At 46.1% G+C, this 24,002-nt stretch overlaps 1 protein-coding gene across 3 annotated transcripts in view; it reads left to right on the forward strand.

Annotated features, from left to right (window-relative positions):
* The window catches only part of LOC135385332 (zinc finger E-box-binding homeobox 1-like), a 491,031-nt gene that overhangs the window by 252,606 nt on the left and 214,423 nt on the right, over positions 1 to 24,002 (forward strand). The window lies entirely within an intron of this gene.

The raw sequence follows: 24,002 nt of genomic DNA on the forward strand, positions 1-24,002 counted from the left end.
TCAGAAATTTCAGGGGTGTAGGGAAATCTCTGGGAATCCCCGAACTCCTTCAGAGCTGTTGGAAAGAGTGTAGTGACTAAATAAGAGAATGGGGAAGGTTAACGTCACCCTGTGATGCGACAGGAATGCACCACGTCTCGGCGCATGAGAGGGGTAAACCGAAGGGGGGCCACGTGACTAACCAAGTGAGGGGGCAACTCATCAAACACGTGGTTGTTCTGGAACAAAGTAACAAAATGGAAGCAAGCTGGTGTATGCTAATTGTTGTTGGTCGAGTTTCCTTTTGCCGCTGGTGCTGAGACCATGCGCGGTAATAAACAGGTCCACCACAAACTTGTTCCTCCCTTATTTGAAGCCCGACCAATGAAGGCACAGGTTTCATAGATGGGGAAAGGGGGGAAGCTAGACTGATGCGCAGTCCTTTGGCCTATATTAATTCGCCTAGCGTATGACGATCGGGGTGTTGCTCACGGCTGCTCGCTACGGTGTTCATACGTCACAGTGTCCTCCCTGCGTCACGGCAGCAGATCAGCTCGTACCGCTCCAAGGTAGCGCAGCTCCGCACAAGGCAATTTTTTTGGGGCGTTCTAGTAAATTCACTCTTAAAAATGAACATCATCGCATAGCGCGCTCCTTTCCACCCAACATCCCGAATGACAACGTTCTCTCACTTGATTTGATGAAAATGGAGGGCGTACGCCCTTTTTGTGGCATTGTGCAGTTTATAATTGCCACAAAAAGGGCGTACGCCCCCCATTTTCATCAAATCAAGTGAGAGAACGTTGTCATTCAGGATGATGGTTTGCTAGGAGCGTGCTATACGGTGAAGCTATGTTTTTAGAGTGTTCAATTGCGTAGTGATGATGTCCCATTGAGCGAAAGTATTTTACAGTGTCGCTCCTGACGGACCCGCTTGATGAAATAGGTAATATTCAGGGCAATCATAAAATATCATTTCTCTGCTCCTTTAAGAAAACGCAGTGCAATAACTTGCCTGTAACGTAGAAGTCAGCCACGTGCAACTCTTTTTGTCATTACACAAGCATGATGCACTCTAAAAACAAAACAGAAAAAAAGAAAGAAAAACAGCACTTCACAGTATAGCACCGTGTGCGCCAACCATTGCCACGAATCATATAGGGTTATCGCGTCTGATTCGAAGAGAGACGGGGGATTTTATATCTTTTTGTGCGTGAAATAGCTGTCACAAAAAGGCGTTACGCCCCCCTTTCCCATCGAATGAGATGCGATAACCCTATCATGCTTGGCAATGGTTGGCGCACATCGTGCTATCACAGCAGATCAGTCGCTTCGTTTTGTCCATATATAAATGATAAATAAATTACGTGAATGAGTAACCACATTTGTCATTTCCTAATGAGGGCGAAATTAAGTCTGACCGACGTTCCTGATGAAACCAGGAAGAGTCACTTCTTGCCCGTACCACAAATCTGCTCACGATGTGCCTGCTTTCGTGTATCAGCCGTTGTATTGAGGGTATATGGTTGTGAAAGAAAACGATTAGCAAGTCGATACAGAAAGGAACGCATATGGTCAATTCCCCAAAGAGCAGTGTAGCGGCAGCCATTAGTGGGCATTACGGGCACTGCACACACATTGGTCCTGACAGTCTCCATCTGTTCAGCGGAGTTGTTCTCGAGCGGTACTATAGGGGAAGCCGTGGGTAATGTGGTTCGGAACATGTACTGATGATAACACGGTACAGATGGTTCCCAACAAGTCTATGTAGTTAAAAAAGAATGCAGCTTAGTAAGTATTTTCGCGGAAAGCATGGTCTCTGTCTACAAGTCTGCGAAAACGACGATGCGCTAGTGGAGTAATATCTCTATCCCTATCTCTATCTCTAAATATTCGGGCTCGTGCGCTTTTTCTCGACTTTAATCCCGAGAGAACCAACTGTAACTTTCGAAACATTCGAAAAGAAAACAAACCTCGTAATCGCGCAGAAGAATGCCTTCCTTCGTTGCCCTAGCAACCGAAACCTCAATTTACCATTCTGAAATAGTGATCATCAGCGTGTGATGCCGGCGGAAATACCCTCGAGGCTGCCGTTCCCAATTGCATTAACAAAAAGCTTTTCCTCAAAAAAAGAAAAAGAAAAGAAAAAGCTGATAGAAAACAAGTTTTCTAATATGACGTGATTCTCCTCAGATCGCCAGTGTGCAAGCATCCAAACGAATATCATCAAAGGAAAACAACGCCGCATTCCAATAGCCATCGGTTCTTGCGCTGTTAACTTCGTATCATTCCCGGAAAATAACTCCGTTGTTCTCGTTTTTACACATAGCGAAGATCCCCACACACAATAATCACAGCTTTACTTCCTTCTCTCCATTTGCTATTATGCCGCTCCTATTATTTCTGCTCAAGAACCAGTGTCAAGAGAGAAGGCGTAGTCTCGAAATATTCTCCTGAGATACATACACGGGTCCATTTGTTCATTTCAGAACACAATATCCACCCGACTGAAAAAAATAAAAAATCTTTCCACATAAGTTTTTTTTATGCGTTCCAATATACGCGCACGAACTCAGTTACATTTTAGTTTTCTTTTTGCAAAAGTGCCGATGTCTCGTTCAATGAAACAGCGAAGAAAAAAAGAACAAGAACCACAATATCCCATATTTGGCAAATACCATCTCGGTGGACACCGCGATAAACAACGCGTTGCCCTTACCTTTTCTGCGCAGACAACGGTTCCGATGTTTATAGAAAGACGGAGTGCACATAAAAGAGGCAGCAGCAAAGCCATTGCCTATGTGGGCTGAGGAGGTAGAGAGAGAGACAGAGGAAATAAGGAGGAACAGGATAAAGAACGAACGGTCAAGGAGAGACGGACAGACAGAGATGTCGAGCGAGGGAGAGGCAGCACAGGAAGTGACTCCACCGGGAATCACGTGGACAGAAAGAAAACAACTACATCGCGGTCAGCCGTGTACCTCCAGCAGGTCCTAGCATTTCTTTTCTTCCGCTCGTTCCCATTTCCCCGCTTGTCTCTTCCTAAGAAGCTCATTGTAATTTAGATGACGCTCGATCCGGGCCTTGTTTTGAGGGGAGATAGGAAAAGAGCGCCTGGCTGGGGTACCTGATCGCAGCACCGGGATTTCACGTCGGAATCAAGAAGGTAAGCAGCACACGAAGCCGGAGATGAAGGGAGTCCGGGGAAAGGCGCCCAGATCTCCTGATCTCTTGATGGCTTTGGATTTGGATCGCGCGCTCTTCGTCAATACCGGTAGCGAAGATAAAAGCTGAAAGAGCTTTCCGGTTAGGCTTAGGGAAAAGCTGAAAAAGAAACAAAAGGTATATAAGGAGAGAAGACTTCCTGGCTGTCGACTTTGGCCCCGTCGTGTCCCTCGATTCCGTTTCTCTTTCGTTTTAGGGGTATGTATACCTTCTACTATTTGCATCTATGCGTACCGTACCGTCGCTGCCTTAGCAGAGAGAGAAGGATAAGTGGCAGGGAACGTATACGGTGCAGGGTCAGTGAGGTTGTACTCGGATTGAGGTAAGAAAAACGAGGATATAACCTTGGTTTCGCGACGCAGTCTCTTTGTAGTTTGTACTATAGGAGCACTCACACTCAACACGCGAAGTGCTAGCTAGAATAAACGGGTAAATAATGTGATTGGCTGACTCAATTAATTGAATCCTGGGTAAAACATAACATATCCTCTGAGCTGAACATATGCTGTGCCTGGCCGCATCCCGCGCATCGAGGAATCATTGCTTCATCGGCTGCGGCTGAATGTGGCACGAACTCCACTCCTCCTGTTTAAAATGAGCCAACTTCCATCACCTCTTTGCCCCACCCCACGTGTGAGATAGAAGCTGACGTGCCACACATACTCCTTGCCTGCCAGCGGTACGAAGATAACCGGTCGAGTCTCCGGCGCCGTCTCGCTCATCTAGGCTACTGAGAGCTTTCACTCGCGGTGCTACTTGGCCCTACGCAGCACGCTAAAGTCACGTCTGCGCTGACACGATTTCTTCGGGAATCTGAACTCTTGGGCACTCTCTGATACGTCCTATATGGCTGTCTGCACGATGATTAGTGAGGGAGCTGTTTTTCTTTTTCTGTATTTTTTTCGTAATTTTCTGTGTCTTTGCTGCTTTTATCTTCTTTTGTTTGTTTGTTAGCTTTTGGGAATAACAAGCCTACATCATGGCTAACCTTTCCCTTCTCTTGTTTTCTTTGTATTAAACACACACACACCCTCCCCCCGCCCTCTGAGCTTGGCGTGTGAAACGGAATTTAAGTATGTTACGCTGTGGAAACAGTGGTCTGTCAAGAAGGACATGCCCGAAATAGAGTTAGAACTCTGTAAGACGTGAAATTCTCTTCTGACATGAGTAGCTGAACGCTGTCCACGGAGTAATTTGATGGCTTGAATACTCTGCTGCGTGGTTCATGTGGCAGACGTGGCAGGCGTGGGGCAGGCGTGGGGCAGGCGTGGTACATGGTGTGCACGATTAGCCTGACACATAGCGGTTAGCTACAGCGGTACTATATCTCACTCTGGTCTCGGCCTAAAATGGAGATGTGTGTGACGTGACGGTCTCGTAGGTGTCGAACACGCAGGATGGCCTTTTGCCGAACCTCCTGTTCTTTATCAACGTCTCTTTCTCTTGTATTTTTTTTTTGAATAAACAAGCATATATTCCTCGCGGCGTCCACGTCCATCGCGAGTCCTACGTATTATGCACAGCGGACAACAGTGCGCACAGCGAACAGTTTTCACGCTCCTTTGAGAGCACATAATGTCGCCGAGCCTTGCGCCGCTGATAGCACGTATTCCTGCGTGCACTACACATCACACAGGTTGTATAACTTGATATTGCCAACTGTAGGATGGGACATATTATCACTGATGTACACGCGGAGTGTTGTACACCCAAGTCAGGCGACTTTCCACCTTTTTCTCTTTTTGTCGTAATAAATCTCATTCAGTCACTCATTCAAATTGATGTGTCCGAATATGTTAAGGGCCGCTACTGTCATTTCTGCGAATTTTCCATCTAATCGAATGGATCCATCGCGCCACGTCAGCTTTCACACAACATTTCGAGACCAGAGTGACGTTGTCCCAAAAGTCTCCCCACTGATGTGCGCGTACGAAGAGCCCTCGAAGGAATTCTAATAAAAAGCGTCCCACCGACAAAAGAAAAGAAGAAGGTATCAAACAAACAGAGACGCGTGACAGGAAATAAAAAGGAACCGGCAAGCCATATCCGAAAAGGGAGGGTTGGATCTCAATTTCCGAATCACCCGGTAAAGTCCAATTCTGGAACGCTCCGTGCCATCCATATTGAAGCGTCGTCCACACGACATGTCCACCTGAGCAGGTATATAATATAGAGAAAGGACAGGCTCCCCCATAACTCCTCCGGATAACTCTTGTCATCGACATGGATGTTGTTCGTTGGACCGGTGGTATTTCCTCTGTTGTCAGAGGAGAAAAGATCGTCCTTCCCCACCACCTCTGTTCCGTCCTTTGGAAACAATCAATACCTTCCAAGATTGGCAGGACGAAAGGGAAAGAGGAATATAAGGTGGACCTTCAGGTTTCTCCCAACTCCCAGGGCTTCTAATCGGGGCCTTCTGATGTTTCACTGGGGAGTTCCATCGATGTGTGTGTCCCCCGTATTGTTCGTTCAGGTTGGTCGGTGTGCACACCGTATAATGAAAGTTGGTGTCCCGTTGCTTTGCTTGACCCGCTGTGTTTGAGAAAGCTTTCCGGCTGTGTGATGGAACAGCGGACGAACTGAGCGAAGGGTTGGCTGCATAGGATTTGGTACCTGTTTCCGCATATTCTGCTTGTCATTTTATGATGCGGTGTATAGTGGAGGACAATATCATGCAGTGGATAATAATCGTTCAGTAGAGCGAGAATATACCGGAACTTCGGGGCTAAACGGTGCTCCGTATTGTCGGACACCTCGCGAAATCTTAGATATTTCCCATTTCAAAATCGCTGCACGGGAGTCGCGAAACGTGAGAGATCGTCACGTGACCTTCGGTTTGGCCTATACGAGTACAGGAAGCATTCATTATAAGCTGCTGCCGTTTCTAAAAATTGCCATGACGTCTCCCTATGTCCCGCGTAGAGTTATTCATATAATGTTCGATGTGATTGAAGTGGTAATGCATCCGCGTCAAGTAGGTTCTGCCGCTGCCGCTAGGGATACAAGAGCACAGGACAGGTACAGCTCTGCGGCGTGCTCTCGTAAGTGCGCGTTTTCGCGAGAGCGTTCATCGGCTGCTTCTTGTATTTCAAACACTCGTCTGAGAGCACCACACCCAACTTATCGCACCCATTCCGTCTATTTACCCCACTTAGGACCAGTTTCACCAACATCGGTTAAGAGCTGATCCGCGATCAAGCGTTCCCTTAACTTGAAATTACGACTCAACCCTCTTTATCTAACGTTAGCTAGCGTTACTGGAATTCACCTTCCGTCGCTAACTAACGTTCTTGAGAAAGAATTGACGGCTGACTTCAAGTTTAAGAGTCGCTTGATCTTGGATTAAAGTTAATCGGCGTTGGTGAAACCTGCCTTACTCACCCATTAGCCCAACCAGACTTGTACAAAATACTGCGCAAAAGTATTTAAAATAAGATACTAAATACTCTACATAAAAAGTATTTAAAATAGATTACAAAATGCTCAAAACTGAAAGTAATTTGAGTAGAGTACTAATTACTCTAAGAAGTGTTTAAGATACTCTTTAAAGCCCTTTAGTATTAGCTGTAAGTGAAACGTGTATTCTGAACGTGAACAAATGAAAGGAATAAACTTCGTCAGCCATGGTGAAGCATATCTTTCATTTGCAACGTCTTGGTGTCAATGTTTGGTGAACTTTGATGAACCCAAGTAAACTTTGTTGATATGTTCTGAACCCATTCGTAATCCGTCCTGTATGTCCGTTCGGGTCTTTCAACCTGTGAAACGTCGTGTTTATTGGTTTGGTGACCAAGGAAATAAATGCTGGGATTCACTTGTACCTCATCCCCTGGTGATTCACCTGGCAATGTGAATAGGAATGGCTTTCTGACGAAGTTGGCTATTGACAAGCAAGGTGGGACCAGCCTATTGTACAAGAGGATATGACAGATTCGCGAATTCCCGAAAAAGGAAAGAAGAAAAGGGGCTTAAATTCCAGTGAGCTGAAAATCTCGGCACGGCGGGAAGTGTGCTGGATAGGGCTTGACGAAGAAGGAAAGTATATACTGAGTAGCAAATACCGAAAAAAGTATTTTAAATACATTAAAAATACTTGTCACAAAAAGTATTGAGTAAAGTACCAAAATACCGGAAAAAGTATTTAAAATACTGTATTTTGAGTACGTACTCAAGATACGTACAAGTCTGGCCCAACCAACTTATCCCAGTAATTATCTTCTGCAACGGAGTTTTAGACCTTCACGAGAATGTGAGCATGAGTCATTCGCCAACAAAACATATAGCATAATAGAACATCGGCTGGCATTTTATGAACCACTTATGAAAGCAAATCTCACTAAACTCTACATGTTAGACACTTCATACTGTCGTCATTATAGGTTACTGCCAATAGCCCCTCACCACTTTTCTAGAAATTCATTCAACATCAGATAATAAAGGGGAATAGCCACAGCCCATCACACCATAGCCCATCATTCATGGGCTATGCATCATGATAGTCCATCATTCGACTTCAACGTCAGTGGACGCCAACATCAAAACGCATCATCATCTAATGTCAGCTTCAAAATCTATCAGGCTTCAACTTCAACATCGCGTCTGCGCATCCTACGCCATCATTCAACGCCACCTTCAGCATCATATCAATATCACATCATTCTCCGTGATGTGATGGTGAATGATGTCCAGGCAATCATGAGTTAATTTGCAGACCTATGGTAGCCAACAATATTGTCATCGGCACCGATTGTGACCACGAGACTTGAGACATACCATCTCTACGATGCAGAACAGTCCGTACGACACTTGTCTTTCTCCGCCTGTGAAGATAGCTTTGTAGATACATAGTTTTCTTCGCAGGATTGTCGTACAACAACGTTAGTGCGTAAGATACTTCTCATACTTTCCATTCATATCAATTTGCATTCCTTCCTTTCAAGCGAATTCTGCACACACACAAAAAAAAAAGAAAAAAAAAGGAATCTAACGTAATTTAGGAAGACCCGTATACGCCCGACAGAACAGACCGTTTGGGAAAAGTTCGCTTTAAAACAAACAGTCTCCCCCATACCTCCAGCCCAAGCAGCTCCGGCCAGCCCTCACACACTACGTTTTGTCGGAGACCACCCCGGATCCGAAACCGCAGATTCGTCTCCCACCAGCGACGTGCATGCAGACAAAGCCGTCCACACAGCTAGAAGACGCTTCAGCAAAACAGAGCCAAAGTGCAGCACATAGGTTGACGTGAGGGCAGGCAAGGTGTCTCTCGCCACCTTTCTCCTTTGTCCTCTCTGCTTTATTTTCCATCTGGACACCAGATGTGTCTTAGTACCCAGGGTTTTTTTGTTTTCGTTCCGCACAGACTCCACGGGAAGCATTTGCTTCTTCTTACGCACTCTCTCCCTCTTTGTCCCTGTTGTCAACCTTTGGCGCGCAACATCTCCTGGCGAATGTTTTGTTTTCGGCGTCGCCAGTAATCTGTCTTTTCCCGGATTGTTTCCTCGCGTTCTCTGCACGTGGCTTGCCATCGTGCACAGAAAAACGCATAGTGGGCATGCTTGCACCATGAAGTTTGCGTTTGCCTTAGCCACTAATCTGTGGTCGAGGTGAACATTAAAAAATCGAAAAATGTAAGGTTCTTCCACATACTCGTTGGAATCGTTACGCCTTGGCAAATGAAGTTGTTAATGACGCGTGGATTAATATTTAGGAGGTCCTGGTTTTCATGGCGTTCCTACCGACTTACGCCTGATGCCGCTGATTTATTCGTGGATATACGGATAATGATCCATGCTGTAGGTGTCCTAGTAATCGCAGTTAGAGGTAACTGGGGCCATTGTAACTGACTGTTGCAACGCACTCACTGTACGTGCGAACGCACCCATGCGTGGTGACTGTGACTTCCCCTGCACAACGCTCATAGGCACGGAGGTTTCGGGTTTGTAGCCCGACCAAACCCAGGGTGCGTGATAGAAGTGCTCGGCGTCTCCTTTCTCGACACAGTGTGTCGGGATTTCAAGCACACAAGTGGCAAAATTTTATTATTTTTATTCGACTACACAAATTTATTAGACAATATGCGAGCCAGCTCACTGGCTGTGCTGTTGTACAACGATCCGTACCTTTCAGACATATGCCGGCACAGTTCCCTTAAGAAGTCGGTCCAGGACGCATATTCCCCAGGGCATCAGTCGTGACGTTGCCCACATATATGAGGCCGACCACGGCGAGCCCTTTCACCACCACCACCACCACCTTTCATTCCAACGGCAAGCAGTTCCACCACCACCTCCTTTCATTCCTGAACGCGCCAAAAATGTCTTGCTGACTACAAGAATGATTCCCTGCAGGCCATTGTAACGAGGCTGCATTGGAGACCTCTATAATGACTTAGGTCCAACTCCGACAATCACCATCGCTGCTTACTTCATACCCTCATCTTCTTTTTACATCATCAGTCACCTCGTCATCATCCTCAGCCATGACGATGCCCACAGCTCTGAGCCCAACGACGACAAGCTGCCTCCAACGTTGCCCCCCTAACCGTTAGCGTTCATTAGATACGACCTGGTTATAACTGGACGCGACCACTGCCATGTGCCGCTTACTTACATCTCTTTTCACCTGGTTATCGTTTATAACATTACACACCGTCACATACCCATGCCGGATATCGGCCCACAAGTCGACTTCTGATCTAAGTCTCGACACACGCCATGTATGTATGCACCTTGCCACTCTGGCAGAGTCGTAGTCATGCTACTATAAATACCGGTACGCATCAACGTAGGGAGAACGCTGCGGTGCTCATTCTCACGGTCCAGCTTGCCACATGGCAATCACTTGAACGGTATAGCAGCCAAAGAATCCCAGTCACACTGTCATCACCGTGGCAGGTTCACTTTCCAACCCGTCCCCTGCACAGATAGCAGGATCAAGTGTCCATATTTTGCTCTTTCGTTTCGAGATTTTTTTTTTCCTTTTCTCGGCGAGTTTTTATGGCCGTCGGTGAAGCGCTAGCCCTCTGGGAAGTATTGCGAGTCCTCGCTGCGTGGGGTCTATGATACGGGTACGTCTGGTAAGCTTGTCAGACAGGGCTTGAAGCGTTTGAAGTTTTGGATTGGATTTGAATAAAAATGAAGCATCCAGAGGAGAGAGAGAGAAAAAAAATGATTTGCATATGTTGTGCTGATGCTGTTTTCCTTTCTTTGGTTGTGTGGGCTTGTGCTAAAGCTGCTCAACATTGCATCAGACACATGAGCGCCTGAATTGTGGCGCAGTAGCTTTGTAAGACGGCATGTGTGTCACCTAAGGGCATCGCGGCACATTTCTCTGACGTGGCTGAAGAGAGAAAGGAGATAACTGCTTATCAGTGGTTGCGTTAAGTAGGCGTCCCGTAGCGCGAGTGTTTCAGACTCCACTCACTTAACGCGACGCAAGCGCCACTCGCGTACCCGTTTTCAAATGGGGGCCTTGAAGAAGACGACAAGCGCCCATGTGCTTGGGATTTTCCGTGACGTACTTCCGCTTGAGCGCCGGCAGGACGACCTTCGAAGTCTGGGCTCCGAAGCAAATTACTATGTTACTCGATGCTCTCATTTCGGGAAAGTGTGGTATTTATATAACTGTTATCATGTTTTCCTATTAGTGGACAACTTCCACACGGACATTGGCGGTTATTCGCGGGAAATGCACTCCTTTTTAGCAGACATCTTCACGCCATCCAGTCATCTTAACAGTAAACAGCTCATATGGCGTCTGTTACAAAGTTGCATCATTTCCGTTTCATTCGCTATTACAAGGAAAAACAACCGCCGTCGTCTTTTAGAACATTGCTATAGGTTCAAACTAAGCCAACGTTCCCTCCGTCTGTGCACTGCATGAGCAGACAACAGGAAGCGGCGTCAGCGAGCGAGCGATGTAGCGCTCCAAAGTTGCTTTTCGCTGTTCAGTGGCCGCTCAGGGTGTCTCATACCCCCGATTTGAGTGCGCCAAAAGAGGGGCGCCTGCTTAACGCAACCAGTGAAAACAATACTAGGTGACGTCATCTTCGATGTTTACGTTATGTAATTACTTACGTCACATACTTCGTTGTCCCTAATGCGCTACTTTATACGACTTATCCCGCGCTATCTCTTAACACGACCACTTACGGAAACAGAAATCGCCTAGAAACTCGAGGTTCGTTGACAGTATCCTGAATAAAAAACAACATACACAACCAGATTGGAGAAAACCTGCGAGAACAGCATGCTGGCCTGCCAGAGATGCTGCTATGGCATAAAAATACGCAGTTCATCAACCGTGTGCGGTAATAGGGAAGATACAAAGAATTCATTTTTTTTCTGCATGAGGTCAATTTCATGTATTTACATAAAAGAAATTGACTTTTTTTTATCAAACCAAACAGGAAATAAGGATATGATTCAGTACTAGAATGTGCAAAATTAGAAAGCAGAAGGAGCTGTGCCAGTATGGGAAAACTTCAGTGTGAAGTTCGAAACTCACATTGGAGGCTGAACAAGAGGTATTGTTCCCTGAAATTCCAAAGGCGCGATGTATTCGTAACCAGAGAGAAACTGATGTTCTGACTTTCATCTTTCATCGTATTAGTAACCCCCTTCCACCGAGCATCAGACAACAGATCCGCTAAAAAAACGTGCGTACTTTCGGTGCATGCGCTATATCAGCGGATGTATGTTCTTGCGTGCGCAACACTTTGGGGTACGCTCGCGTACGCAGCACTACAACACTCTATTGAGAATTTGAGTTAGTGAACTGTGGCTTCTTCACGATGCCCCTATAGCCTCAATGCATGGGTGTTGATGCAAATGTATTTATCAACCTTCATGGCCAGGCTACCTCGTGGGGGCTCTCTACCTTCACAATCTAATATCTCACCCGTTTTATCACGAACCGCACCTAAAACAGCTCTTGCTCATGACCCTGGCAACCTTTGATTTTCACCGTGTCATTTCTACACCCAGGCGTTTCCACCCACGGGCGAGCTAATCTTTCGGAAAGAAAGATTACGCCAGGAAGGATAGCGCCGCTGCACCTATATGCGACAGGAGGCGGCAGCAGCAGGAGGCATCAGGAGAACGCATTACCATGAGAAAGAGCTGCCTTTTTCACCGCGACGCTCACCGTTTAATGGCGACCTGGAGCGTCAGAGGGAAACGAGCTCGGGGTCTCAAAAACCCCTTTTCGGGAGATATATGGAAGACCAGGGTTGCCAGGTATTAACGATGCTCCCCCGCCATCGCCCCAGGTGTCGCTGCCGTTATATAATAAGCCGCGGGAAACTTCATTATGTGGCTGGCATTCAGGACGGGGAGGGGAAAAAACGGGGATTATGGGACGATGATGAAAGCCACTCGCGGAAAATGCCTGATCCCTTATACCTCACAACGCGCGGTAGAAGGAAGATTTTCATAAAGAGGTGTAGAACGTGATTAGCTTCAATTCGAACAGTGGCACGGATTTGCTGGTTCGTTGACGGGAAGCGAATGGGTTAAGTGCGGGGTATCGCTATACATGCGAGTGAGCCATATGCAAGTGAGCATTGTGAAGAAGGAAAGGGAAGGGAACGACACTGGTGTATATTTGGACGTCCGGTATTTTGTGTTTGTTTTGAAATGTTGTCACTATGCTGGCAGTAAAGAAAAGGAAGGCAGGGAAGTTAGGAATCAAACTCGGTCCCAGGACCCAGGAGTAGGTCCACTTTCTCAGAGCCCCGGCGTAGATCCCTTGACTTTTCTCTCCGCGCGCCCACTACACCTCTGTCCCGTGCCGACTTGCTGATGCCATCCCTCCTCTTCGTCGTTTACCTCCTCTTGAGGCTGTTCCCCAGCTGAAGACAAGTTGATATCTTCAGACTGCGCAAGGACGTTCTTCCACGCACGACATTGAGTAGTGATGCTGGGCCCTTCGTCCTTGACATGTGTTTCGAGGGTCCAGGATAGAGCACGGGCGTTCAAGATACCAGTCGTTGCCCTGCTTACACGGCCCCGACTTGAAACGATGCTCGAACTCATACCACGTTTTCTAGGACATCCCCTGCACTTTCTTCAACAAAACATGGGATAATACTCCGGTCGCAGACTTCTTTGACATTCCGAGGGCTCTGCAATGTTTCGACCTTTCCCGACGGACACCGCATCACTCCCTCCAACTTTAATTGTTCTACCGCAACCTGCTCCCGTATAGCTCAATCGTCAGTTGCTTATCTCTCAACTTGTCTTGCAGTTCGCGTCTCATCCTGCGGTTAAGCCTTCCTCGAGGGGCAGTCTTCACATCCTGACGTGTCCTGGCCTCTGTCCCCATCCTCCAAGTTTACTCACACGAAGTTTCCGCTGTAGTTGCTTCTCCTTTTCGATCAGCGATTGGTATTGGGTAGCCATCGAAACCTGGAGTCTCTCGCTCCTGCAGCCTTGCATATAATCTTACCTGTCAGCTCCATAAGCTCCTCTACAGCAACAGCCCTATTCTGTCTTCCGTAGACCAGTCACACCCAGTGACCTATAGCAGCCCGGAGAGCTCGGGAAGCGATCCTGCCCTAACTGCTTCTGGTTAACTTACACCAGCGACGCTTAGCAGCGAAGACAGACCTTGCCGCAGTATCCCGTCAGGCTTCCCGTGGTAGAGCTCGACGTAGAAGCTGCCAGTCTCCAGAAGACTGTCGGGTCTCAAGCCAGCATCAGCAGACTCCAAGCGATGACCATCCTAACCATCATATCCTGTGGAATCCTGTCGACGGCGCCAGTAAAGTTGGGAAGGCAGGGAAGTTAGGAAACAAACTCGGTTTAATAACTGTGAGGATCCCAAGGTCCCAAGAGTACGTCCACTTGTTCCGAGCCCCGGCGTAGGTTCCATTGTTCTTTCTCTTTGTGCGTCCACTACACCTCTGTCCCGTGCCGATTGGCTGATGCCATGTTGCTGGTGATGGGTCTGCCGTTACACTAGCCATTCAAATGGAAATATTGTGCGTGCAGGGGGTGGGAGGAAATAAGGAGATTGTGTTGTGGTGTCATTCTTCGCATCAGTCCAAACGGCGTTGCCGATTCCGGACATTGTCGTAGCTTTGTAGAGTGATATACGGCAGTCGTCGTAAAAGCCGTGCAGTGGCAGGAGTCGAACCGCGTACCTCTACAGTCACCTTCCATCTAGCTTTGTAGCTCGCTGGTGCGGGCATGTACACTCTTTTTACCAACCGCTTTCTCTTTCTCTCTCTGTCACTGGCAACGAGGAAAATAAAAACACGAAAGCATAAGCTATCTCGCTTGGTCGGTACTAACATAAATTACATTCTTACTGACATCTGCAGTTCAACTTGACCATCGGGATCAATTGGCGCTCGGAGGAAGCGAGCCTGTAAAGGCTGCTTCCGTGCAGCTTAATGCACCTTGGGGGAAAAGCGCCTTTCCGCAACATTCCTTTTTGCATGTTTGTTATTCTTTTTGGCGCTTTTTTTTAAAACCAGTTTGCTTACATTTACTTTCTAAACCTTTCGCAACAGGCTCGCACATTCTAAGCGCAATCATGGTCACGTCAGTCAGTCAATCACACGTATTCAGCATAGCCTGCGTTGGCCCTTCGAGCCTGCGCGGGAAGTAATGCAAATAAAACTGTCCACAAAAGAGAACACTGATGTCTTATCTGTTTGAGAAAACAATGAAGCGGCAAGAAAATGGGGAGCGCATAAAAGAAGGGTTCCGCTCCTGACTTTTTTTCTTCTCCGCCAAGATGGGATTTGGTATAGAGCTTTCATTAGGCGAGGCGCGCACCTTGCATTTCAATGGCACAGGTCGATGACTCATTTGCGTATTCACCTTTCAGGAAGAGGAGCCTTGTCAACGAAAATGTCGGAGAGAATAGAATGCGAGATTTCCCGTAGCAAGGTGGCGCTACGGTGCAATCAGGTTTGCCGTAATAGATTTTTCACACCGGCAATTGTATGAGCGAAATTTCTGGTCGTTCTGAGCTACCATTAATGTTCCGTCATTTCAATGATTGTATGGCTTGCCGGAATGTGTCTTGTTCCTGCAACAGATACACAAGTGCACGCGACGCTCGTTTCCGAAGTTTTTCGTTCTGTTTTCGTGACTTAAAGGGACTGCGACACTCGGTCTCAAGCTATTTAGGTAAAATACAATTATTTGCATCGATGTGGACCGGCATTCCAAGTTTTACAGCAAAGGGGGTAATAGACACGTAGAAAACCTGAACCGCGAACACCGAAACTCCTGCGGGTCTGACGCCACGGCAGGTGTATCCGCCAGTGAGGAAGCGATAAAGAGGTCACGTGATTCCTACTACCAATGGAAATGACCGGTGCTCTGATGCCATAGCTTGACAAGTACGTGTGTTCAACGGTTTATGTCTTGTCAAGTACGACTCGTAGAAAAATCGCTTTTTTCCCCCTCAATACTATACTATGCAATACAATGTCTGTATGGATGTAATGAACCACATCTATCAAAGTGTCACAACCCCTTTAACGTATGTGATACAATCAGCGAAATAGCATTCGTGAATTGTAGTTTTCGTGTACAGACAGCGTTTCTTTTGCTCTCCGTATCGTTCTGTTATCGTAGCGTCATTTTGCCATTCCCGCTTTCCTTGGGAGGACCTCAATATTGTCGGTTGTGAAATCCCCGATCTCGAAATTCACGTTCTCGAAACAAGGAAAATCAAGGACAATGCTGGATTGTTCCGTAAGACGATATCTCTATTTAACCACTCAAAATTAACGGGTTTTCGATGTCTGTCCAAGTCGTTTTAGCGAACGGAAGCCACATTTCAGCAGCCATTAGGCTTAGTAGGCCGGACACGACGGAGCAGCATGTGGGTTCGTTTATTATTAGGTTAGTCCAAGTTCGGTGTTTGCATCTCTATGTCCAGGTTAGTCTAAGTTCGCCGTTGGTAGTTTCCCGCGCGCGATTGCGCATTTTACAGTCAGATAACATTTATTTACAGTAGTTTATTTTGCAACGGGGATTTCGATCACTTTATTTCAAGGTACACCGCTTTCGTTTCCCGTTTTTCAAATATTCATTCTTGCGATTCACCATGTCACCTCTTCATGTCACATGGCGAGTAAGGCAGACTTTGTATTGGTAGCTTCGATCTCTTCCTTTTGCGACATGTCCCAGTTTAGACATTTCCGTACGTATATCAAACCCAGCACTTTCACAATGGACCTCTCTACTAAACACTGCTGTCCCTCAAAATGTTGAGCCTGCTTTGACGAAAGATATTTTTGTCGTATGGTTCCTTTTCTTTAAACAGGAGCATCTTGAGTCATATAATTTTTACAGATCGTCTCTTTGAACGAAGCACAGGCGGTACTTTATTACGCGTTGCAAATAAGACCTCTCAAGCCATATCAGCTTTGATAACTGCCTGTCGGGTATAAACCTCCTAACGGTGGTCCGTTCATCCCAAGCCGGTGTGACGGACGCGAAGCTATCCGTCCGAAATGGCGACCTGTTCTTCACCGTTCGTAAACCACTATCCAATCCACGTGTGTATAACCAAACAAAGAGAGAGAGAAAAAAAAAAGAGAGGGAAAGACAGAAGACGTTACAAAAATATAATCTTTATTACACTATAGTTGTACCGCACATTGGACTATCTATGCAGCCTTAAATGTATCCCCGAAAATCTCGTACGCAATTTCCGGCGCAATATAAAAGATTGAACATGCTTGTCATAAACTAGAAAGCATTACATCTTTATGCAAGCCCTATACACTTTATAATGTCTATAAAGTTTTATATAGTCCGTTTTGTGTTGCTTAGATAGCGTGTAAGACGAGCGTTCTTTTTTTTTTATTCGTTTATTTCCTGTCGGTTACTTCGGACGCAGCGACTAGTCGTCGGTGTGTGTTTTTATTATTATTATTTTTATTTAGAAGGAATCCTGAGCAGTAAAGCCGGGGAAATTACGGTGAGGGTATATGTATTTTGTAGGAGATGCCGAGTAATCTACATATTTCTGCATGCTATTATGGACAATACAGGGCATTCGTAAAACGGGGAGTTCGTATCCTGAGCAACTAAAGGATGCTTCTCACTGTTTCGTGCTTCTATGTAAAATGACGGCTTTTATCATATTAAATTTCATTTTTGTTTTACGGGAGAAGAGATCCGACGTTGCTGGTGATTAAAAAGAGCGTTTTCGGTGGGGGCAGTTGGGCATGCGCGGACACCGAACGTCCCATATTATTTTCACTCACACACATTTATTTTGACGCATCTCTCCCTCACGATCCGCACAAGTAAACAGTGGACGTGATTCCTTTTCGTGAGTGCAGCTGGGTAATTCGTTTCGACAGTGGTCATATGTCCGTATCAAATTCAAACAGTCATTGAAATTTCAGTATTCGTCGGGCTCATCTCTATCTTCATCTAAATCACTCATCTAATGTGTCACATGTAATGGTGTATTGGTCTCGAGAACAAGCTGTAGGTGTCGCGTCGATCGCCCAAATAGTGAGGATAAGAGAACGCGCGAAGGGTTCCGAGTGCATGGAGTTCAGACGCCCTACGTACTTTTTCCTGGGGGCTTAATCGCATCATCGTCGTTACGGTCGTTACAAGCTAACGAATTGCGGGAAATTCAAAAAAGTGGGCACGTGACACATTGCGCGTGACGTGTACCACGGCCTTCACGTATCGCGCGAAGAGCGGCGTGCACGTGTTTTATCACGTGCCCACCTTTTTAAATTTCCCGCCCGCCTTTTTGAATTTCCCGCCACTCGTTAGCTTGTAACGACCGTAACGACGATGAAGCGATTAAGCCCCCTGTTGTAATTGCGGTACCGAAAGCATGGTGTGGTTCTGTTCGGCACCTCAGCGTAACCACATGCATCGTGTTTACCCTCACTATTGGTGTTGTCGCGATGGGGAGGCTCTGTCGGTTCTCGAGGCGGGTAAACTGCGCCCCGCAGCGACGAAACACCCAATTACATAGTCATTATTGTATTGCTGAAATTCAGAAAAATTCGTCTGAACCATTTACAAAGGTGTAATAAGAAGTGTCATACATTCTTCTCAGCTAACCGATATAATATATAGATACTCATGGAACGATGCGAAAGCACCAGAGGACACGTGTTTCGCCGTGTTTGCGGCTCGTCAATGGCTTTTTTCCCTCATTATATATATATATATATACAGGGTTTCCCAGCTAACTGTGAACATATTTTTTAAAAATATATATAACGCTTTTTCCAAGGTGAAATCAATTGCAATAATATTTTGTTCATTGCGCTTCTTAGAAGACGCGTCTTTCCTTCACCTCCAATGTGAGAGGGAGCAAGACCACACTATCGCCTTTTGCGTCCTGGAAAAAGATTAAAATGAAACAGAAAATGCAACCCAAGATAAGGCCAGTTCCGATAGAGTCACCCGATACGTTTGTTTTTGTTTTGTTTCCCCAAGTTAAAGCTCATCTTCGACGCATGAGGCGGCACCGCGCTCCTTTCCCCTCTCACGTTGGGGATGAAGGAAATACGCGTCTGCGAAGATGCGCAATGAACAAAATAAATGAAAAAATGGCGTTCATTCACTAATTTTTTGCGGGCGATCTATCGAGCGGATTTTTGTTCTGAAAACGGCTACGATCTCAGGCGACCGAAAGGAACAGATGTTCTCATTGGGACAACTTTGTAGCTTTTATAATTAAAAAGTTAATTAATGAAATTTAATTACGACATTGCCTTTGGACTTTGCTAATGCCCTCCTAGGGAGTGCGCTTCAGCATATGCTATATTGCAATTGATTTCATCTTGGAAAAAGTATGATATATTTTTTTAAAAGATATGTTCACAGTTAGCTGGGACACCCTGTATATATATTTATATATATTTACCGAAGTTCAAAAAAGGACGCGGAAACAGATTTTAGGGAAGTTACAAACACTATTTTATTACATAGGGAGACGTTAAAAAGTAAAATGGCCAAGGGGTCGACGTTTCGACAGTGGCACTGTCTTCGTCAGGACAAAAGATGCCTAGCTGGTTACACATTACTTAAATAGGTTTGGTACATGACGTCATAATGGGTACGGGCACGCCACAGGCGTTTGTCAGTGAGTCAGATTCGGGAATATTCCAGAAGGTCAAGTCCGGGTGGTGATGTCAGTCGCCGTAGGTCACTGTCCACTTTGGGGGAAATTCCGGGCAGGGTGAGCGCCGCTTCAAACTTTGATGAAAAAAATAAAAAAATAAAATAAAGACTGAAAGGAAACGGAAAGGAAGAAAGTGTAGCTCATCTAGGCGGCCAGATTTCTTACCGTATATATATATATATATATATACAGTCAAACTCCTTTATAGCGAACACCTTTTTAACGAAAATACCACTACAGCAAATTTTTTTTGCGGTCCCGCTGGAGCCTATAGGTCCAATAATAGACGTCCTTTTTAACGAAAATACCTTTACTGCGAATTTTTTTTGCTGTCCCCTGAGTTTCGTTGTAAAGGAGTTTGACTGTATATATATAAAACGAGAACAAAAACGAAGTTGAGGTTCGTACGGATTACGGAAACATCACGCAAAGTCAGCCGCCTTAGGGTTATGACAAACATTTACGAACTTTCACTTGTACGCTACGAATTGAGATTCGGTGCCTACTCAAGGATTAATTATCCGAAGCAAAGACCAAAGACCAGGAGCGGTGGAACGTTACGCTACCCGGATAAGTGGCCTCGCTTTCGTGCTCATATTATGCTAATGCGGACGTGTCTGCTGCCACGAGTATAGGTTGCAGAACTTCTCTAAAATGCGATACATTGCTAAGCCGTCGGATATGTCCGACCGTTGTTTAATTATCGAAGCTTCCCCCAGTCCCTCTTTCATACGCGGACACTCGACTTAATTAAGCGGAGACCATCTTCAAAATACGCTATCCGTGTACAAAGTTTTCTTGGCTCTCCTTTAGCCCATTATTCAAGGAGCGAACCCTCCAAAACTTTATCACGGAGAAGACGGTTTATCGCTCGTGATTTATGATGCCCAACACTCTCAAAACGACGATAGCGCCGCCTATCTGCAACAGATGGCGCAAGCACCTCGCTCTCTTTTTAATTACTGTGTCCAGTCGCCAGCAAGACAGTCGCCTGTCCATTTAGAAACGGACGATAATTGGCGCCCTTAGTGCGCCACTTCCATTTCACCTAACAAAATCTTTCAACTCTCAGATCCGCCGTCTGTAGCGTGGTACACTGTCATTAGACGTCAATGGGTTCGAGCTACGTTGGGAGGGACGCGATATTTCTGGATTTGTTATAACGAGCCAAGTTCACACACTCGAAAAATTGGACGTAATACGTAGAGGCAGGCGAGATGCCGTTTGCGAAATGATGTGGGGGGTCGCTATCGAGGCAGCTTAGGGACATTTGTGTCGAAGCTAGTAATAGTCGAAGCGTTAATACGGGAGGCAAAGCTTACGGGCTCTCTTGCCCACTTTTGACGGTGACTGCCAAAGAGCGTGACATCATTCATGCGCACGCGGTGGAATGGTACGGCCGGCGTGATACGGGGGAGGAGGAGTAGGGCTGCAACTTCTGATTTGTCCGTGCCATCGGCATCCGTTCAGTAACCGACTGAGTTCAGGACTGCCACGGAATATACGATTCAGGCTGCGAACAGGATGCGCATTCGCTGAATTATAATTTTACAAGGTTAGCTCTGTGGATAAAGCAAATTGCAGTCAATGCCAGCAAACCGAAACTAGCGAAGATGTCCTGATTTATATTCGTGTGTACGCTAAGGTGGGGGAGAAAATACTGCCAGGCGCTTCAGGAATTGTACGCTGGATGATATTCAACATCCCGGAGGCTCTTTCACCGAAAGACACTTTAAAACTCGCAGGCTATAGTCTACTTCCTCCAGGAGATGGGTCTCGCCACAGGACTCTGACACAGAATTTACTTGCACACGGGACTTCTCATAAATCCCAATACTGAACGATGTACTCCTTAACTTCAGACCTTCATGTTTTCTGTTCATCTATCATCTCATCTCACCTGGCTACAGCCGTGGCAGTGCCCACATGAGTGAGGTCAACGACGGCAAGCTGGAACCGTCGTCGCCACCAACAACAACAACTGGCGAAAGAAGGTAGTGGAGAACGTCAGGATGAGAGAGTAGTAATATAATTTAGTGCTTGACGCGGAAGGAGTGCAGTTAGCAGGTGAAGGTGTAGCTAGGGCTCAAGCACTTGCCTACGGGTGCGACAGACACCAGAACAGAAGACAGACGTTAAACGGCTGATGTGATAACGTCTCGTTCACTCTCTTAAGTAATCACACTTATCATTTACTTCTTGTACTTTCAAGGATAAATACTGCTTGCGCATGTAGTACGTTAGGGTTAAAACTACGCCACCAGAGTACGTGGTACGCGGACACCGTAACTCGTGACAGGTGTCGCGTTTCCTTCTTGTCTGACTGGTGACACTCCAGGTGGGCGTGCCATCATTCATAATGGCGTACGTCACTTCCTCATGGTAGAGGAAAGGTGCCTAGATATTTTTACGCTATTGCTACCTTTTTGATTTTGTTTTCTTTCTATAAGTTGAATTACATACGCTGACACGTCTACCTATCTTAACCAGCATCAATTTTTTGAGCAATGTGTAGCAATAACAGCTTGATTTTGACTCGTTTGCAGCATACGGCGACAGCAGAAACATTTTTTTATTCAACAAAGGTCGCTGAGGACGGCGATTATATCCGTATTTACAATCACTAACTATTATAGCAACCTGCTTACGTCCGTACTAGTTCAATCCTACAATACAATCAAAAATACTACTGTCGCACTCACTAAGACAAAACACCTGCGTCATTAATGGGCGCCTCGTGCGCTCTGTGCCTCCGAAAGATTTATAGAGAAATCTTTCTCAGGACACTATACAGGAAGAACTTGCCATAACCAGGTACAGCTTGTATGAGAAGCGGTGATATGTACTCAACGTGCTCCAACGTTAACGCTCCGTATTAGGTACCAGTCACGCCAAGCACCGTTGTTTGTTTCGCAGAAACAACAAACTGCGACGGAATTTCAATAATCCCTGTACATGGTGCTCGTTCCGAGATATGCTCGTTCTACTCGAGCCAGGGCCTGTTGCTTCAGGATGTCTAACGTTCGAGAGTGCAGCGCAGCTCCTTCTGTGCGGCGATGCATATGCCGCAGGGTATGTACGCGCACTGCGGGGACTGTACGGCTGTGTGGTGGAATGTACGGAGTTTATTACGTAGTTATGGACTACCCATTAAACTAGGGAGGGGGGGTGGAGAAAAACAAGATGGCGACGACTGCCTTCCATTGTGGCAAGACTCGTAGTTTTTGTCTGCCTGTTGTTGCTGTTGTTGATTCAGTGTTAAAGCCGCGAAGCAACTGTGGTGGCGTATAGACGTTGACAGGTGGAGAGAGGACGGCAGGAAGATGTGGGGGACAGGGAGGTTAGTATGCGTCCTGGTCCGGCTTCAATGGGAACGGTGCCGACGTTCGTCTGGAAAGCCTGCCGGAAACCCAGCGAAAACCTGAGGCAGCACAGCCGTGGTAGGATTCGAACCCACCACCTCCCAGTGCACGACCTTAGCTACCTCCACCAAACGGACGCATTCCAAAGACTTGTCTGCCAATAGGGCGTGAGTCGACGTTTTCAGTGCAATTTTTTTAATGAAAAAGATCCGACTGTATTCCCGTTTATAGGGCAGCTTTTATTACAAGTATGTTACAATGTCGGAATAATTTACACACGGTCTTCTCGGTATACGTACAAGTGCAGTGTGAAGACACTAAATCAATATTGTATCTGCGTGGTGTCGGGAGTAGAGCATCGTCGTCGGTATTTACACAGAGGGAGAAGTTGGGAAAATCGAATCCTCACCCAAAAGAGGATGATCTCCTGATCGATGGGGTTAAATAACTCAATGCTCGATAAATCTAAGAGAAGAAAGCAGAAAAAGCTCCGAGGGAAGGCGACGTTATTTATCCGGAGATCGGCTTACCTAAAGCTGACGCTAGCGATAAATTTACGAAAAACCGCGGACAGCGCGGAGATTCGCAGTTGTCCCCACCGCACCATAGTCATAGCCAAAGTCGAATCCTGTAGCCATCGATGTATGGATTTTGCACTCCGGCCAAAAAGAAAACACGCAATGGGAGCGCATGCATGATCGTAGAGGTTTCGAAATGAATACAGAACGTCTCATAATGTGATATAAATTCGGATAAGGGAATGGTTATGGCCATAACAGTTAACGTATATCAGGGACACAGTAGCGGATGCTGAAAGCAGCGCATCCAGAATATCAAGGACCTGTCCAGTGCAATAGAATTGTAGAATATAGCGCGGCTGATGAACGTTATGAACATGTTATGTATGGGGATAAAATCTCCAGAAGCTGCCGTGTCATGGCATCAAATTGAACGCATGATATACATGTGGATTTCGCACACAACTCAACATATCGTGGGCACGGACTAATGCCATCGCTTCTTTTTATCTGATACAACACAATGTAAGTCGATCGATGCGCGATTCACGCAAACTTTTCAATCCTGTACACATTATAGATGCATGTTGCAACATGCGTAACAGCCTGCTGTGTATTCGTATGCCGCCCAATGTTGCTTGCGTTCCCCTTGTACATTATAATTAAGGAACCGCAGCGAATTCCTTTTAATGCCATTTAGGGCAGGCTTTAAGGCAAAATTTATGGACGTATCTGCTTTAGAATGAAGTAGATAGATGATAACGGAAACTTTAGCATCACCGAT

Source organism: Ornithodoros turicata, chromosome 2 (genome assembly GCF_037126465.1).
Source record: "Ornithodoros turicata isolate Travis chromosome 2, ASM3712646v1, whole genome shotgun sequence".
NCBI classification, from domain to species: Eukaryota; Metazoa; Arthropoda; class Arachnida; order Ixodida; family Argasidae; genus Ornithodoros; species Ornithodoros turicata.